Source organism: Leopardus geoffroyi, chromosome C3 (genome assembly GCF_018350155.1).
Source record: "Leopardus geoffroyi isolate Oge1 chromosome C3, O.geoffroyi_Oge1_pat1.0, whole genome shotgun sequence".
In the NCBI taxonomy this organism is placed as follows: domain Eukaryota; kingdom Metazoa; phylum Chordata; class Mammalia; order Carnivora; family Felidae; genus Leopardus; species Leopardus geoffroyi.
In genome coordinates, this window is record NC_059338.1 from 125,003,323 (window position 1) to 125,022,761 (window position 19,439).

The window sequence follows — 19,439 nt, forward strand, 5'->3', positions numbered from 1 at the left end:
AATTCACGTATACAACTTGATGAGCTTGGAGACAAGTATACACCTGTGAAACCATCACCACAATCTATGCTATTAACCTCTCCACGTCCAAAAGTTTCCTTCTGCCCTCTTATTAGTTTCACTTTATACTCCCCATTTTTTAATTAAAAAATAATACGGCTTCTCATCACTAGGAACATGATTATGGCACATGGGAAGATTGATATTATACTTGGTACCTCTTCACATATTCATGTATTCATAAACTATGTACATTTTCGGTTCCACACTTTGGCTTATATGCTCCTTTTCAAAATTATCTTTCCATTCTAAATAGTGGAATATATATGTATACCTCTGAGTCAACGCTTAGGTTATGTGGTACAAGTAGCTTTATGGATTTGGGGAAATCCTGAGAAATTTGAAAAACTAGATGTGCAATAAAATAGACATTTAATTAGCTGTTAATTAGAGAAACCAACATACAATAGCCTGTAAAAATTGTTCATTGTTCAAATCCCCAACGTGCAAAGCTGTAGTTCCTGTGCCAGCCCCTTGCACAGCAGTAGTTCTGAGTAATTTTCCTCTAACTGATGCCCGTGGCTCTCCATCTGTCGATACATTACTGCCTGAATTTCTATAGGGAAGGCATATTTTTAAAATCTTTTCTTCCCTGTTGCATTTCACTGTGATTTTCTACTGAAGTGATGTTAATTTCAGCCCCAGCAAATTGTTGTCCCAAGCCTGTTAGGAATGAAGGGCACTTCTGCAGGTCCTTTTCCTGATGGTCACGAATTATGATGGGATATGGACAGGGTAAAGTCAGATCAGTATGACCGAGAGAGCCAGGGAGAGAACCAGATGGTTTTTAAATTGAATAAAAGGTAAGCTAGGCATCTTGATTTCCAGGCTGTAAGAGTAAGAAACTCTGCAAAAAAAAAAAAAAAAAAAAAAAAAATTCAGTGAAAACAATATAGACCACACACATTCCTTTCTCATCAATGAGAGTGTCTCATAGTGACCAACATTTGGGTGGAAATTCCGAGATGACCAAAGCTAATAAGGAATTTGGGGTACTGATATGCAAATAAAGACGAGAGGTACCACATCGGAGTACCTATAGCATAACTAAGTGAAGGAGGAGCTGAAAGAAATCTAAATATAATCTGAAGACTTCTGGGTTCCAAGAGAAAGGAGTATTTTTATAAGGAAGTAGAAAATTGCAGCAGGTGTAGGAAAATAGAAGATGAAAAAAAAATCTGTAATTGAAAAAGGGAAGTTTTGGGGAAAAGGAAATCATAGAAGTAAGAATAGAAATTTTTATATGCCCATATTTAAAGTATACTTTTCAGAAATCGAATTGCCCAGTCAAGTGTCTTAAGGTTTATTGGACAGGATGTACATACATAAAATGATCCTATATACAAAGAATTGGCATTTAATCAACATGCAGTCTCCCTTTTTCACACCCTTTATCTGATTCCCATGACGTCCTTTACCCCTACTTACAACAGCCAGGATCCCCAGAAGGAATCCTGTAATTCTGTGACAAGTTGCTGTGTAATGTTGGTTTTTGATGCTGGGTTGGTTCGTTCTCTCTCTCTCTCTCTTCTCCAGTATTTTGCTTTATTTCCTCGCTACCCAGAGTTTATTTTACAGAACGTAAATTAGGGTCTGTCTGAGATCACACAGTGAATACATGACAGACCAGGATTCAACCCCAACACCTATTGCTGCTGCTGCTGCTGCTTGTTGTTTCTTCTTCTTCTTCTTCTTCTTCTTCTTCTTCTTCTTCTTCTTCTTCCTCTTCTTCTTCTTTTCATCACAGAATCTGCGTAATATTGCCACAATATGCCCTACCTGTCACCATGGGGCTAATTTACATACTTAACCTACCTGGGGTCCAAATACGTGGTTGGGTGCAGATCCACCTTGTACAAGGCAGTTTGGGGGCTCCAGTCACACCACAGTTTTTCTGAGTGTCTCCTCTTGCTCAAGCTGTGCTGTGTCAGTTTACTTGGTCATGCGCAGTGGCCTGGATTAGGTCCACCTCCTCTGAGCACCCACAGGACCCACGGGGTCCTGTACAGAGTTGTCTTGCACTCGTTATTTTATGCTGTGGTATATTAATTAATGTAATGTATTTGATATTTATATATATGGCATCCTTATGTCCTGCTTCCCTCACTTGGGGCAGAAATGATGTCATTCCACATGGGGTCCCATCTTCCCTGATTACTAGGCTGGGCTTCCTCACCCTGTCAGGCCCTTCCCCTGCCACGAACCCGAGTGCCACAGATGCACATGTGCGTTCGGAGGGGTAGCCCTGGTTACTCTCGCCTCACTGCTAAGGCCCAAACTGAGGCTGGATGGCCCCTCACACTGATGCTGATTGCTCGATGGCTCCAGGGATGCCTCTACATCACTGCTGCCGCCACCGTCATCACTGAAGCCAGAGGCCTGATGTGACTGATGAAGTTTGACAGGTGGGGAGAGAATGCTGGGGCTGAGCCTCCTGCTCAGTCCCACCTCTCGTGCTAAGCAAGGCAATGTATCCTTGACGTGGGCGGCTGGGATGCTACTTCCCTTAGGGTCTCACTCAGCCAAGTTGGCTAGGGATCCTGGCATTCCAGCATTTTCAGTGCAGCTGTTAGGGGCACATGGGGCGGGGGGACATAGGTTCCGTGGACAGCTGCGGAACCAAACCCCCAGCCCTCTTCTAATCCCAAATCTTGGGTGCTGACGCCGCACACTACTCCTCGCAGGGGCTTCCTGCCAGACGCATTTTCCCCATCAAACAAAATTTAAGAAATCTGAAGTAAAAAGGAAAGGGGTCAAGCTCTTGGTCCCAGTTCTTTTCTTTTCTTTTCTTTTTTTTAAACTTATTTATTTTCTAATTTACATCCAAGTTAGTATATGGTGCTACAATGATTTCAGGAGTAGATCCCAGTGATTCATCCCCTACATATAACACCCAATGCTCATCCCAACAAGTGTCCTCCCTTATGCCCCTTACCCATTTAGCCCATCCCCCCACCCACAATCCCTGCAGCAACCCTCAGTTTGTTCTCTGTATTTAAGAGCCATTGTTCCCCAGCTAAAATGTCTGGTCCACCCGTCTGCGCCGTGAGTTCGCTGAAGGCTCCCCCTCACATGGGTCTCCCCGGTCCTGCCACACAGTACACGGATGACCCAGAGTAAACCCAGGAGCATTTACCAAATCAGCAGCATTTCCCTTCTTGTTTTTCTAGCTTTTCTAAATCTGTTTTTTAAAGTCCATTATTTCCTTTTTGAGTCAACATCTATTGGCCACATTGGGGGTGGGGGGAGAAAAAGCTATAGTATAAAGCTTCAGGTCACTGAAGATGCTGGGATTGAGATAAGTGGCCAGCCTGTGGCCCTGGGGTGCCTGGGATCCCAAGAGCCTTCTGGGAAGGCGTGAGAATGAGTAACCAGAAAACAAATTGCTGTTTAAAATTGTAGTAAACTGAAATTAAATGGAATATTATATGTTCCCAGTATGGCCTAAAATGACATGAAAATGGAGAAGCATATGAGGATATTAATCCACTAGGAACAGAGAAGTGTAATTTGTAATTGTATTATAGAATGGAGGGAGAGCACTTATCTCAGTTGCTTGATGATTCCTTTTAACTTCTGTCCCCTCCTGCTGCTCTTCCTCCTCCTCCTCCTCCTGCCACTCCTCCTCCTACTCTTCCTCCTGCTGCTCTCCCTTCTCCTCCTGCTGCTCTTCTTCCTCCTCCTCCTCCTGCTGCTCCTCCTCCTCCTCCTGCTGCTCTTCCTCCTCCTGCCACTCCTCCTCCTCTTCTTCCTGCTGCTCCTCCTTCTCCTCCTGCTGCTCTTCCTCCTGCCGCTCCTCCTCCCCTTCCTCCTGCTCTCCTCTTCCTCCTGCTGCTCCTCCTCCTCCTCCTGCTGCTCTTCCTCCTCCTCCTCCTCCTGCCGCTCCTCCTCCTCCTCCTCCTCCTGCTCTTCCTCCTCCTCCTCCTCCTCTTCCTTCTACTGCTCCTCCTTCTCCTCCTGCTGCTCTTCTTCCTCCTCCTCTTCCTGCCGCTCCTCCTCCTCCTGCCACTCCTCCTCCTCCTCTTCCTCCTGCTGCTCCTCCTTCTCCTCCTGCTACTCTTCCTCCTCCTCCTCCTCCTCCTCCTCCTGCTGCTCCTCCTCTTCCTCTTCCTGTCAGGCTCTTGCAGAGCAGGTCAAAGAGCCTGTTAGTTTGTACTCTGTTTCAGGCCTTCAGTGGGTTAATATTGTTGCCTTGTATCTTGGTACAGCCCAGAGTAGTGTCAAGTTATATTATTCCTTCCAGATCATGTTTTTGTTTTTGCTTAAAGATTCTGAGAAAGCACCGAAATACCTAAGCCCTGAAGTAACAGGTGTACAATGGAAAGCAGACTATAGAACAACGCGGTACCATTGCTATCAACACCCCCTGGGCAGGCCCTCCTTCATCTTCCCTCTTCTTCAGAGTTCCTGAGGGTGCCACGTACACCCACATGGGATCACCTTATCTGCCCTGAAGGCCTGGAGGAGGAGGCTCCAGCTGGACAGAGCACAATTATGTGTCTGACATGGTTTAATAACTAGGAGGCAATGTACCGTTACAAGTCAAGATGTAGATTAAATAGTGAGCGACATGGGCACGTAGAGAAAGAAGGAAGCCCTGTGGGCTGGAGGGGTCAGGGAATGTCTCAAAGGACAGGGAAATAAGTGGGGGCCTGAAGGGATGGGGAACGTTTGAATGGTTGGCATGAATTATGTGAGAGAAGATGTGGGGGTGAGAATCAAACAGCCCATCAATAATTATCTAATGTGGCCTCATTTTGGAGAAGACATACACTCTAGGGAATGCACTGAGTGCCCTGAAGATGGCAAGCTAGCCAGGTTGTTAGGTATTAAAGGCTCATAGGAGAAATGGTTAGAAAGGTAGATTAAGGCCAGTTTGCTGAGGGCCTTGAATGCCAAGTAAAAAAAGGCTTGGAATTTATTCTGTAGGCCAGGGTGTTCCACCCACACTGGGATGTCCCACCATGGGTTATAAGTGAATGGAGGTAGTGGCCTACTTTGGGGAGGTTGGGGGTACCTAGACATCCCAGTGTCCATACTCATTTATCCCTGTCTCCGTGCAAATATCATAGTCTATGTTTGCCATGACTTGGAAACGTTTGGCTCTCACTGCCCTATAGACAATGCATCACTGAAGATATTTGGGCACTTGGTGTGATATTTTGAGTTATAATTTTATTTTCCTCCCCAAATGGACTATAAACTTCTCCAAAACAAGAACTTTCTTATCTTTCTTCTGCTATTCCCACTTTGCTGCATGGGGAGCAAATGCTCAAGAAACACTTGTGATTATTTGACTAATTGATATCATGGCTTTAAAAAACTAAACATTGCAAATCACCTACTGGGGATGACTACTATGCTTGCTTCCAGGAAGGCTTAGAAAGCATACAATTCCAAACAAGAGTAGCTCTAAGTGGTGGGTCAGAAAAATAAGCTTCAAAAGAATGTAAAAACATTTATGCTGGCGGTCATGTTCAGAAGAACTGTGAAGAAAGAAAATATCGGACAGTCTCAAGAGGTGAATAATATAGAAGAATAATTCTCTGGGTTAGGACTGGGGCTTTTGCTCTTCGAGAATCAAGACTGACTAATTCGTATGTTAGAAACCTCCTGATCATAATTCTAGTATATTCTATGTAGCAGCCATCAGGCTAACAAAAATTTCCCCCTTTATTAATGTTTTTTTATTCTCAGGTGGGGGTGGATTGTGAAGTCCCATTTAAAGGTGAAAGGATGTGACCAGTCTGTAGTCCTTCAAAATGTTACATAAAGCTACCATACTACCCAGTAATTCCATTGCTAGGTAGCTACCCAAACAAAATTAAAACATACGTCCACACAAAAATATATGAATATTCATAGCAGCATTATGTATAATAGCCAAAAAGTGGAAACGACCCAAATTTCCATAAATTGGCAAATGGATAAGTAAGACATGGTACATTCATACAATGGAATATTACTTAGCAGTAGAAAGGATCGAGGTGCTGATAGGCTACAACTGGAAACCATGCTAGCGAACCAACTCATTCATAAGAGACCACATTTTGTATGACTCCATTTCTGTGAAATGTGTAGGGTAGTCAGATTAAAGACAGCAGGTTGCCTAGGGCTGAGGGGTGTGAGGGAAATGCGGAGTGAATGGTAATGGGTAAGGACTTTCTTTTTGAGATGATGAAAATGTTCCAAGATTAGATTATGGTAACAGGAGTGCCTGGGTGGCTTAGTGGGTTGAGTCTCTGACTCTTGATTTCAGCTCAGGTCGTGGTGCCAGGGTGGTGGGATCGAGCCCCCCCCCCCCACCCCCTTCGGACTCTGAGTGTGAAGCCTGCTTATGATTCTCTCTCCCTCTCTCCCTCTGCCCATCTCCTCTGCTCGCATGTGCTCTCTCGCATAAAATAAAAGAAATGAAGTAAAATAATTAAATTTAATTTAATTTGGAAAAAGATTATGGTGACAGTTACACAGCTGTGTGTACTCAAAGGCATGGGAAGAAAGCTGAGACGGTGTTACAAATGAAAGGCTCCAATCACAGTGAAGGAAGAGCTGTTCTGCTCGCAGGCAGCGCCTTTCACCTGACGACTGGTTTGTGTCCCCGTATATTTCTCCAAAAGAGAATCATGGTTTGGTGGGTGGAAGACAGTACAGCTAACCTTAAGGAGGAGGCGGAGGAGGATCGGGTTAGTGTGGGGAAAAAAGGGAGGTTAATAGAGCAGATTGGTGCTCGTGAGGGCACGAAAGGGGTCTGGCAACAAATTGAAGCCCGCTCTTCTCTCCCCTCCGTGGGTCCCGGTGGTCTGCTCAGCAGCCGACCTACCGACCAGCTCTTCGCGGCGTGGACAGCTGCTGCACTGCCACCCTCTTTCCTTTAAAGGCAGACGCCAACCGCTTCCATGTGGTAAGCGAGACCAGTTTTCTTGGTCGGATTTAGGAGCAAAGATCTGCTCCTGAGCAGTAGAGGGCACTGTTAGCACGTAAAGTCTGGGCTGAAGGGCACAGGAAGCCTTAAGTAGTCGAGCTAGTCTGCAGGGCATTAGAATCTAACGCTCTGAGACTAAAACAACGTACTTTAGATTTTAGAACACAATTGCCACATTCTTGAAATAATGATTCGGCAACCATGCCACGGTATTAAAATAAAACCAAACTGCAGCAGCACTGTTAATTCCTAGAAGGATGTTTATTGAGACAGTCTGGACATTTTTTTTTTTTTTTCATCCAGTAAATGAATGCCTACTGTGCAGAGTCCTTTGACACAGCCTAAAACTATAAATCCAAAGAGACACCCGAGGGCTGCCCTTGTCAGATTGAGAAAATGAAGCCCGTTTCATCCATATCTACATTCGTCACTTGAGCTCGGAATCCTATTGGATTCTATTCAAGATGCAAGTATTGTCAGGAAACATCTGATAGAAAAGGAGGGAAAATTGTTGGTTTTCATCTTTTCCCTGCCAGCTCAACAGTGTGCAAACATAATAGCCAAATTTATTTAGTGCCTACCGTATGCCAGGCATTGTTCTCAGTGCTTTACAACCTCAATATAAAAGATGTGGTCTGTGGGCCAGCATCTCCAGCACCACTGGGAGCTTGTTAGACAAGCAGAACCGCAGGGGGCACCCCAGAATCTGCACTTTAAAGAGATTTGTATGCACATTAAAGTTTCAGAGGCACATGTATTGTCTTACTCAATATCCATAACCATCCTGTGACAGAGGTATTATTATTATCTCCAGTTTAAAGCGGGAAACCGAGGCAAAGAGAAGTTAAAGAACTTGCCCTGTACAAAGTTGTGACTTTTAACGCAGGCAAAATAGCTTCCATGCTCGTGCTTTTATTCAAATTGCTTAACATTTTTTTCTTCTTTATCTTCTCCCCTCATATGCATAAAATGGACATAATAGACATGTCTACCTTATTATCATATTTGTTAAGTAGTCACTGTTTATAAATGTATTTGAGACCCTTAAGGCAAAAGTACTTTTTATGGGTTAGTTACACAAAGTAAACTCTAAGCACTCTTTTCTTAGGGGTGCTTTTTTTTACCACAAGTACATTTTATCATAAATCTGTTTTTATGTCTGCCTCACATACCTGTAACACACCAGGCACACTCCTACCCCAGGGCCTTTGCACTTCCCCCACATATCTGCACACCTAACCTCTCTCACCTCCTTCAAATCTTTGTTTAAATAGTACATTCTCTAGAAGACTTCCTTGATTACGCTATTCGAAATTACAACTGTCCTTTCTAAGAAAATAATTCAGAAAGGAAAGCAGCTTTCCTAAAACTGAAGCAAAAGAGAAGACCGTTATTTTAGAGAGAGGGTTGTAAGTGAGCGAGGGTGGAGCGAAAGAGGGAGAGAGAGAATCCCATGAGGGGCAGAGGGTGGGAGGGAGAGAGAGAGAAAGAGAGAGAGAGAGAGGGAAAGAAAGAAAGAAAGAAATAAATAAAGAAAGAAAGAAAGAAAGAAGTGGGGCTCACCCAAAGCTCAGGAACCGTGAGATCATGACCTGAGCCAAAGTCAGATGCTTAACCTGACTGAGCCACCCAGGCACCCCAAAAGAGAAGGTCCAGGAAGAATAAGCTTAACTATCATGCCACCATCAGGTTGCCTCTCATTTCTGAGTGGGTCATGAAGAAATGGAGAGCAGCAACCCATAGTGCTCACTGTGGTTGTCAAGGGCAGACCCGGCCAGCCATGAAGAAGCTCTCCTACTGTGATGTGGCCCAAGTCAATACCTCAATGAAAGAAGAAGACATACCTTAGACTAGACCTACCATAATGTTTTCAATGCTGCCAACAAAAGCTGTATCAGTTAAATGGACTCCAGCTCATTGGGTTTAAATATATTATAGTTTTCTGTGACCCAAGAAAAAAAATTACAACTCTGCTGTGCCCCTCAACACACACACACACACACACACACACACACACACACCCCTACCTTATTCCTCTTCTCTGCTTTGTTCTTCTCAGTAGCATGTTTTACAATTCGATAAACAGGATATTTTTTAATTTGTTTCATGTTTCTTTTTTTTCCCATTCGAATATAAATTCCCCTGAGGGCAGGGATTTTTGCTCATTTTGTTCACTGTGCATGCCTCCCTACCCCCTCTCTTAGAAAATTGCCTGGCATCATGTAAGTGTTTTGTATTTGTTGAATGAATGAATAAACAAGTGAAAGGTTCCTACTTGCAAATTTCTTAAGATGTTGGGCCGCATTTTAATCAGTTTTATATCTCAAAATCCTAGCTGTGTAATTGGCAAAATAAATGTTTATTGAAAGGGGGTTGTTGTATTGACATCATATTTATGGAAGTTTAAACAGCATATTTTAAAAGTTTATGTCAACAGAATCCTTTTTTTTTTTCTGTTGTTCAGAAAATATCAGGTAAAAAATCTGGCTATTATACCACAAATCATAAGAACAGCTCCCTTAGCTATAATAAAGGATAATTTTTTTTAAAAAAAGGATAATTATATGTTATGTATTTGATGTCTACAGTGGTGAGAATTTCATACTTGATAGGCAATTTTTATTTGATATGTGAAAATTTTAGTAGCTTTTGAGGATATCACTTTTTACTTAATGCTATTGAGTTACTTTAAAACTTTCTCTGTGTGTCAAAGTTGTAAAAACTGTTATTTGGTGTAGTAGTTGCTAAGGTAATCATCTTAATGAGCAATTAATCATGTGAAATCAATGGAACTTATCCATGTGTAAATTTTCAACTCCAATGGTTCAGAAAAAGACACATCATTATTTTCATGTTTTAAAATGAAATTCAAATTTTAGTCATATGGAGGGGTCAAAGATGCCACGTCATATTTCTTAATAAAATGTGTGATTTGCATTTTAGGCGTTACTAGCATTTGCTAGTATAAAATACTCTTTACCTTATGAGTGTCAAACCAATAAAGAAAGAGGCATCAAAGTCTGTCAGATAAAGATAAAACGATCCATCCTGTGATTGATAAAACTGAATCGAGGATGATAGCTTGAATCTTTGGTCACAATCCAGTCTGTTCCAAGCCTAGATCATGGGATGACTTAACCTGGAAGAGATCCTGAAAACCCACTCAGAATCACTCCTTTGAGTGCATATGCTTGAGCTCCACTACTGGGGAGAGAAGAGCGGGCCTTTTAGAAGGCAAGCTATGCCTGAAGTCACTATATTTACCAGATGGAAATGGGGAAATGGGCCCAAACACAACCATTCTTCAGCCCCCTGGAAAAATGAAAAATGGAGCGATGCTAAGTCAGGTCTTCATATTCACAAACAAAGAAGCCTCTCACATCATCTGGGGAGAATCAAGTGGAGGACAAAGAGACTGGCAGGTGCTTTCTCCCCATGACATTAAAAAAAATAAACTTATTATTTTTAAAATATTTATTTATTTTTGAGAGAGAGAGATAGAGACAGAGTGCCAGCAGGGGAGGAGCAGAGAGAGACGGAGACATAGGATCTGAAGCAGGCTCCAGGCTCCGAGCTGTCAGCACAGAGCCCAATACGGAGCTCAAATCCACAAACTGTGAGATCATGACCTGAGCTGAACTCAGGTGCTCAACTGACTCAGCCCCCCAGGTGCCACCTAGGTAAACCTATTAAAGTAGAATGTATGTGGGGTGCCTGGGTGACTCAGTCGGTTAAGTGGCTGACTTTGGCTTGGGTCATGATGTCATGGTTCCTGGGTTTGAGCCCCTCATCAGGCTTCACACTGATAGTGTGGAGCCTGCTTGAGATTCTCTCTCATTCTCTCTCTCTCTCTCTCTACCCCTACCCCACTTTCTCTCAAAAATAAACTTTAAAACAAGAGTCTGTTTCTTGTTTTGCCTCTCATTAAATAAATAAAAAATAACCTAGAATGTATGTTGGCATACCATATATGCAGAAAAATGCAAAAATCATGAGTTCAATAAATTTTACAAAATAAACACACTTATGTAACTAGCACCCAGATTTTAAAAAGAGAAGGACACCATCCTTTATCCTAAAAGTCCTTCCTGTGCCTACTGATCCACAAGCAGCTTAATTGCATGATGAAACACAGTTTAAAACTCCTTAAGGGGCTATAACAAAATCTAGCATACCAATAACATAAACTCAGAACAACCAGGAACCAATAAAAAATTATTCATGAAAAGAAGCAGGAAGAGGGGGGTTAAGATGGTGAAGGAGTAGGGTGACCCTAAGCATGCCTCCTCCCTAAAACACAACTAGATAAATACCAAATCATTGTGAATACCCAAGAATCCCGCTCTGAGGACTGAGAGAACAAAGCTGCATGTCTACGAGCAGAAAAAAAGACCAGCTGGTGGAAGGTAGGAGCTGCAGAGAACTGATTGGGGGAGGAAAGAGCCGTGGGTGCTGCAGAGGGGAGACAGCCCTGATCGCAGAGAGAGGAATGAGAGAGAGTTTAAAAAAAAAGAGTGAAAACACGTGTAGAGGATTGCACAAGAAAACTCTTCCCCCAAACTATTGAGTGGGAAAAGGAGAGGGTTTAAATACTGCAAGTTTTTTGTATAAACAGCAGAACAGAGTTTGAAGTTTCAGAGGTCAGCACCATAGCCAGGGTGGTGCCTGGCATCATTAGCAGTACTCCAGTGGGGAAAGAGGGCAGAGACCTGGGAGTAGGCAGTGTGGTCCGAGGATCCCCAAGGTCACAGGGGAAGAAGCGGTTCCCCGGCTTGGAGTGCATTTGGTAGGGGTGATACCTCTTTGGGGGCAAAAGAACTGGTGGGCAATGTTACGCTGCTGTATTCACCAGCGCAGGAACAAAGATGCCGGCTGAGGGCAGCAAACCCTGGCACCAGCTTTGTGCTGCAATGTCCTATAAATGCCCAACTGCCACGCAGTTGGGCGACTGCTTTCTGGGACAAACTGGCATCAGCCACAGCACAGCCAGAACCTCCCCAAGAGGACCAGCATGGGTCTGAGCCCTGAAGGACCTCTGAGGCTTGGAGTTTTAAAACTCAGCCACCCCTGAGAGAAAACACAGGAGTGCTGTGCCGCCTGCCAGGTGGACAGCTTGGACACAGATAGGGTGAAGGCAAGGATCTGACAGAAGCCAGGGACACAGGAGGGGTGATCGTTTGCTTGTCTGTGAGGGCTTCCTAAGGAGTGGTGGGTGCGAGCTCCCTGCTGCAGTAAGAGAGAGCGGGAGGAAGCCATTCTCCCCCTGCCCATCACCTCTGAGTTCAGTGAGCAAAACAGTGCCAACAAGTGGAACTCTGGCCTCCTGCACCCTACAGGTGCGTCTCCATTAGGGCAAGTAGGTCTGAGAACCAGAGCAACAGGCTCCTCCCCCAGAAGACCAGCACAAACTCCTGGTGTGTACCAAGTCTATTGATCACATAGTGCTGCAAAGCTTCAGCTCCAGGGGAAACACGATCTAGCTTCCTTTGGGCTTGTTTGTTTGTTTTTGATATAGATACAGACTACAGAAAAAGCAATTTTTTAAAATATTATTATTTTATTTATTGTTTCCGAATCAAGCTCCTCCGTTTTTTTCAAGCTCCTTTTTAAAAAGCAGTCCAAACACACTTAGGATCTAGCTTCCTTTTTTTTTTTTTTTTTTTTTTTTTTTTTTTTTTTTTACTTCCAAAGTGACAAGACAGAGGAATTTACCCCAAAAGAAAGAACAGGAAGAAGTGATGGCCAGGAATTTAATCAATACAGATATAAGTAAGATGTCTGAATTAGAATTTAAATAAAAAATTCCAAGGATACTAGCTGGACTTGAAAAAAGCATAGAAAACACTATAAAATCCCTTACTGCAGAGATAAAAGAACTAAAAATAGCCCCAAATTAAAAATGCTATCACTGAAATGCAAACCTGAATGGATGCCATGACAGCAAGGGTGGCCAAAACAGAGAAACAAATCAGTGGTATAGAAGATAAAATTATGGAAAATAATGAAGCTGAAAAGAAGAGGGAAAGAAAGGTATTGGGTCACGAATGTAGACTTAGGGAATTTAGCCACTCCTTAAAGTGTAATAACATTCATATCATAGAAGTCTCAGAAGATGAAAAGAGAGAAAAAGGGGCAGAAGATTTATTTGAGCAAATTATAGCTGAAAATTTTCCTAATCTGGGGAAGGACACAGACATCAAAATCTAGGAAGCACAGAGAACTCCCATTAAATTCAACAAAAACTGACCATTACCAAGACAAATCATAATCAAATTCACAAAATGCACAAAGAAGAAATCCTGAAAGCAGCAAGGGAAAAAAGTCCTTAACCTCCAAGGGAAGACAGAGCAGGTTTGCAGCAGATCTGTCTACAGAAACTTGGCAGGCCAGAAGGGAGTGGCATGATATATTCAATGTGCTGAATGGGAAAAATATGCAACTAAGAATACTTTACCCAGAAAGGCTGTCATTCAGAAGAGAAGGAGAGATAAAGAGTTTCCCAGGCAAGTAAAAACTAAAGGAGTTTGTGACTACTAAACCAGCCCTGCAAGAGATATTAAAGGGGACTCTTTGAGTGTGTGTGTATGGGTGAGGGTGGTGGGAGACCAAAAGCAGCAAAGACTAGAAAGGAACAGAGAACATCACTGGAAACACCAACTTCACAGGTAACACAACGGCACTAAATTTGTATCTTTCGGTAATCACTCTGAATGTAAATGGACTGAATGCTCCAATCAAGACACAGGGTATCAAAACAGATTAAAAACAACAACAACAACAACAAGACCCATCTATATGCTGCATACAAGAGACTCATTTTAGACCTAAAGACACCTGCAGATTGAAAGTGAAGGGATGGAGAACCATCTCTCATGCCAATAGATGTCAAAAGAAAGCCAGAGTAGCCACACTTATATCAGACAAACTAGATTTTAAACCAAAGACTGTAACAAGAGATGAAGAAGGGCATTACATCATAATTAAGGGGTCTATCCAACAAGATCTAACAGTCATCAATATTTATGACACCAACTTGAAAGCACCCAAACTTATAAATCAACTAATCACAAACATAGAAATTCACTGATAATAATATAATAAAAGTAGGTGACTTATAGCACTTACATCCCATTTACAACAATGAACAGATCATCTAAGCAAAAAATCGACAAGGAAACAATGGCTTTGAATGACATACTGGACCAGATGTACTTAACATATATATTGATAATATTTCATCCTAAAGCGGCAAAACACACATTCTTTTTGAGTGAATATGGAATGTTTTCCAGAATAGATCACCTACTGGGTCACAAATATGTCTGTTGATAAACTAACTTCTCTCCCTCTCATTCAATATTTTCTTTCAACTACTTTCCTGCTCTTTTTTTTCCAGCTATGCCTCTTGGTGTTTTTTTCTCTTCCACTCTGACTTTTCATTTCCTGTGTTTTTTTTTTTTTTTCTCTTTTCCCTTTCACCTCTGGTCCCTTTCCACATACTTTCTGTATATTATTTTCATTTCTCCACTTACAATTAATTTTTTGTACCAGTTTTATTGAGATATAATTCACACACCATACATTTCACCCATTTAGCATGAACAATTCAATGGTTTTTACTATATTCATGAAATTGGACAACTTCAGTCAATTTTAAAATATTTCCATCATCCCCAAAAGAAATCTTTAACCCTTTAGCTATATCGTTTGCCAGACCTCCCATTTCTCCCAGCCCTATGCAAATCCTAATCCACTAATTGTTTCTACAGATTTGCTTATAGCAGGCATTTCATATAAAGGGAATCATATAATATGTGGTCTTTTGTGACTGGCTTCTTTTACTTAGCAATTAGCATAATGTTCTCAAGGTTCATTCAAATAGTGGTATGTATCAGATCTTCATTTCTTTTTCTGGCCAAATAATACTCCATTATTTGGATATACCACATTTTGTGTATCCATTTATCAGTTAATGGATATTTGAATTGTTTCCTGTCTTGCTATTACAAATAATGCTGCTATGAATACTCACATACAAGTTTTTGTATGGACACATATTTTCAGTTCTCTAGGAATGGAATTACTGGCTCATATGATAACTCTCTGTTAAACTTCTTTTAAGTTTAGGGTCAGATAGGATAAGATAGGAATTGCCAAACTGTTTTTCAAGTGCCTTTACCACTTTATATTCCCACCAGCAGTGTATAAAGATTGTGATTTCTCCATATCCTCACCGAGGATTGTTATTATCTGTCTTTTTGATCATGGACATCCCAGTGGGTATTAAATGGTAATTTGTTGTGGTTTTGATATGTATTTTCCTGATGTCTAATGACATCAAGCACATTTTCATGTCCTTATCTGCCATTTTTTATATCTTCTCTGGAGAAAAATTCAGATATTTTGCCCATTTTTAAAATTGGGGTGTTTTTTGTTATCAGGTTATAAAAAGTTTTAAAAGTATATATATTCTAGATACAAGTTCCTTTTCAGATATATAATTTGCAAAAACCTCCCATTTTGTGCATTGTCATTTCACTTTCTTCATTAGTGTCCTTTGAAGCACAAAAGTTTTTAATTTTGAAGAAGCCCTGTTTATTTTTTCTTTTGTCGCTTATACTTTTGGTGTCGTACCTAATAATTCATTGCCAAATTCAAGGTCATGAAGATTTATTCTTATGTTTTCTTCTAAGAAGGTTATAGTTTTGGGGGACCTGGGTGGCTCGGTCAGTTGAGCATCCGGCTTTGGCTCAGGTCATGATCTCACGATTCGTGAGTTCCAGCCCTGTGTCAGGCTCTGTGCTGACAGCTTGGAGCCTGGAGCCTGCTTTGGATTCTGTGCCTCCGTCTCTCTCTGCCCCAACCCACTCGTATTCTGTCTCTGTCTCTCTCAAAAATAAATAAACATTAAAAAAAATTAAGAAAAGAAATGTTATAGTTTCAGCTCTTATATTGAGCTCTTTGATCCCTTTTAAGTTAAATTTTATATATGGTATGAGGTAGATATTTAGCTTCATTCTTTCACATTTGGATATCTTCTTGTCTGAACCCCACTTGTTGAAAAGACTATCCTTTGCCCATTTAATAGTCTTAGCACACTTGTCAAAAAATCAACTAACCATAGATTCATGGGCTTATTTCTGGACTCTCAATTGTATTCCTTTGAATTATATGTCTATCCCTATGTCAGTATCACACAGTCTTGATTACTACTACTTTATTAAGTTTTGCAGTTAGAAAGTGTGGGTCCTCCGACTTTGTTCTTCTTTTTCAGGATTGTTTTATAATTCTTTTTTTTTGAAACACTCTTTTCTTTATACCAGGAAATACATGAGGGAGGCAAGACAGGATTGGTCAGCCTGGAGAAAGATACATTTAGAGGAGAATTAACAATGTATGATGGAGGTTGTGATAGGACAGTTAAAGATACTTATAAAAACATAATAGGGAGACTTAGCCAAATCTGGGAATTATGAAAGATGGACTGAAGAGACAAATTCAGGTGAGAACTGGTCAGGAAGAGGAGATGACCAAAAAAGGAGGTAATATGCTACATGCCAAGCCATTTCAAGGAATAGCTTTTGTGAATCCTGGGACTGAGTACAAAGGTAGGAAGAGAACAAAGTTCAGAAAACCTTTAGTATAGAATGCAAGAGTTGAGTGGTAAAAGTTGAGTCTAGAGAAGGAGGCAAGATGGGGCCTTCTTTTATCTCAAGGTCAATGAGCCATTGTGAGCATTGAAAGAATGATGGGAGCCTTGTGGACATGATCGGTTTACATGTGAAAGGACAACTGTCTGTATGGAGGAAAATGGATAGAAGAGAGCAACACAAAGAAAGGAAAGCCTGTTAGGGTGCTTTTGAAGTGAAAGATGATGTGACACCGGCTGTGGGGGTGGCGGTGGAGGTAGGAGCTTGAGGAGTGGAAAAGAAAGTAGAAGGGTGTGACAGAGTCTACAGGACTCTGTGGTTCCTCAGATGTGAAGGATAAAGGAGAGACGGGAATCAAAAGTGGTTCCTAATTATGGAGTTTGTGCATACCTTGAGTATGGTATAGATATTGAATAAAGGTGAACCCCAATTAAAAAAAAATAAAATGGGAAAGTGAAATGTTTCCTTTCCTCAAAAATCCCCAACAAACAAAGTTAAGTTGCCTGTAATTTGTGTGGTCACCGAGTATTGGGTTTTTGCGTTTTTTACGACTACTGTGAGTGATCCTTATTTTCAAAAAAAGCAGGTGCAACCAAGTGGGAGGTTGTGACTGCAGGAGCTCTGGGGCCCCCAGATGGTGTGCCCCACAATGGACAGAACAACTTCTCTACAACTACTCTCACCTCCTCCCTGGATTAGCAGGACAGCCCTCCAAGGGGTCTTCTAGCTCCAGCCTTGTCTTTCCCAATGATCCCCTCTATCATTGCAGTGCAACCAGAATGATTTTCCAAACAGGTACATCTCAGCTTGTCGCCTCCTTTGCATAAAACTTTTCAGTGACTTTCCATTGCTGTTAGGACAACGTTCAGACCTTTGACATAATTTTTATATTTCTGCACAATCTGGCTCCCATCTGCCTATTTGTGCTCTTGCCACTTCCTCCCTTACACTCTATGTTGTAGCCACGCTGGATTGTCCTCAGTTCCTTCAACATTCTGTGCTCTCTATCTCACCTCTCAGCTCTCTTTTACCTCGTCTTTCTTTGCCTGTTACTATGCCTACTTATCTTTCAGGTTTTGCCTTAAGCATCGCTTTCTCTGGAAAACCTCCCTCCACTCCCATTTCAGATCAGGGTTAGGGATCTTCTTTTGTGCTGAGGACTTCTATGCCTCATGTTAATCGACTTGATAGGACCCAGCTCTCTTTTGGTCTGGCTTGGTCCAGGAATAGATGGTAGACTTTCCTAAAGAGTGAATGGACTGTGTTCCCTTCAAGTAGCTCTACAAGAATATAGGTTTTCTCAACCGTTGAGTGAGAATGAGCTGGCACCTGCTGCATAGCTAGCTACTGGTAAGTATCTGCTCTACAGTGACTTGATTTTGCCAAGAGATGATGAGCCTGAATATAGGGTTTTGTGAAGGTTGAGGACATGAGTAGGTCTCACCAGAAGGCTCACCCGTTTCCACTGGACAAAAGAACAGACAGTCAATCCTCAGAGCTCTACTTCATATTTATAGCCTGGGCAATTTTTAATGCAGTTGTATCCAAACTTTACTGTCAACAACAAGAAAATGTTTTTAGTAAACCATTCATACAATACCCTGCACTGAGTAGTGCTACTTCCTGGCATTTTTCTTCCCATAGACTCCCTGGAAAATGGACTCCAAGGTAGGTAAATAAGGAAAGCTATTACATGAAGTTGTTACTTATAAACCAGTTAAAAGTGAAACAACTATTTATGGCAAGCAATAAAAATTGAGAAACCTGAAAGCAAACTGAGCTCTAATGTTCCTTTCTGGTAATAATTACCCAGCAGGTCAGTTATCTACTTGGGTTATTCGTACTTCAAGATAGTATTTGTAACGGAAGAACACCTGTCTTTCTCTTCTCTTTAGAAGACAAGCATGCATCCAGTTTCTCCAAAACTTGTCATCAGTCAATACACAACTGGCTTAAAAAATAAGGAAGTAGAATGGGGCACCTAAGTGGCTCAGTCAGTTGAGCCTCTGACTCTTAATTTCAGCTCAGGTCTTGATCCCAGGGTTGTGGGGTCTAGCCCTGTGTCAGGCTCCATGTTGGGTATGGAGCCTGCTTGGGATTCTGTCTCTCTTGCTTGCTCTCTCTCTCTCTCTCTCCCCCCCCCCCGTCCCTTTCCCCCACTCACACTTTCTCTTTACATAAAATTTTGGGGTGCTTTGGTGGCTCAGTTGGTTGAGTGTCTGACTCTTGGTTTTGGCTCAGGTCATGATCTCATGGTTCGTGAGTTCGAGCCCCATATTGGGCTCTGTGCTGACAGTGCACAAGCCTGCTTGGGATTCTCTCTCTCTCTCTCTCTCTCTCTCTCTCCCTTTCTTTCCCCCTCCCCCACCCCATGTCTCTATCACTCTCAAAATAAATAAATAAACTTTAAAATGAAATTTAAAAAAAAAAGGAAGTAAGAGAAAAGGAAGGAGGGAGAAAACACATCTCTTCCATAACTCACTGGAAAGTCGTAGGACCTCCTCAAGAAGCTCTCCCCTTTGATCCCCCAAATCGTGGTACTGGTGCAGTTCCAATTCTGTATAATCACCAACTAATGGTGCTCTAACCGGAGCACATGCTGTTTAGCCTAAGCCAGATTCCCAAACCTAAAGTCAAAAGGTGAGGCAAAAATAATTCAAACCTCAAATAATCCAATAATATCTGTTTCCCAGGTGATGGTAAATGGTATAGAAATATTCATGATAAAACATCCATATTTAAAAGATCTCATTGCTCCCTTGTGGTTACACACACACACACACACACACACACACACACACACATGC

General features: G+C 41.8%; 2 long non-coding RNA genes across 3 annotated transcripts in view; one reads left to right on the top strand and one right to left on the bottom strand.

Moving 5' to 3' along the window:
* The window catches only part of LOC123586001, a 201,527-nt gene extending 182,931 nt beyond the window's left edge, over positions 1–18,596 (top strand). For both annotated transcript variants that reach the window (XR_006706530.1, XR_006706527.1), the window contains one exon: positions 18,528–18,596. This is a non-coding gene — a long non-coding RNA (uncharacterized LOC123586001). The remainder of the gene's footprint in view (positions 1–18,527) is intronic.
* Positions 6,477–7,806, bottom strand: LOC123586002. The gene is made up of 2 exons (XR_006706531.1): positions 6,881–7,806; positions 6,477–6,716 (listed from the first exon to the last, which is right to left on the bottom strand). It is a non-coding gene; the product is annotated as an uncharacterized LOC123586002 (long non-coding RNA).
* Positions 18,597–19,439: the final 843 nt, after the last annotated feature.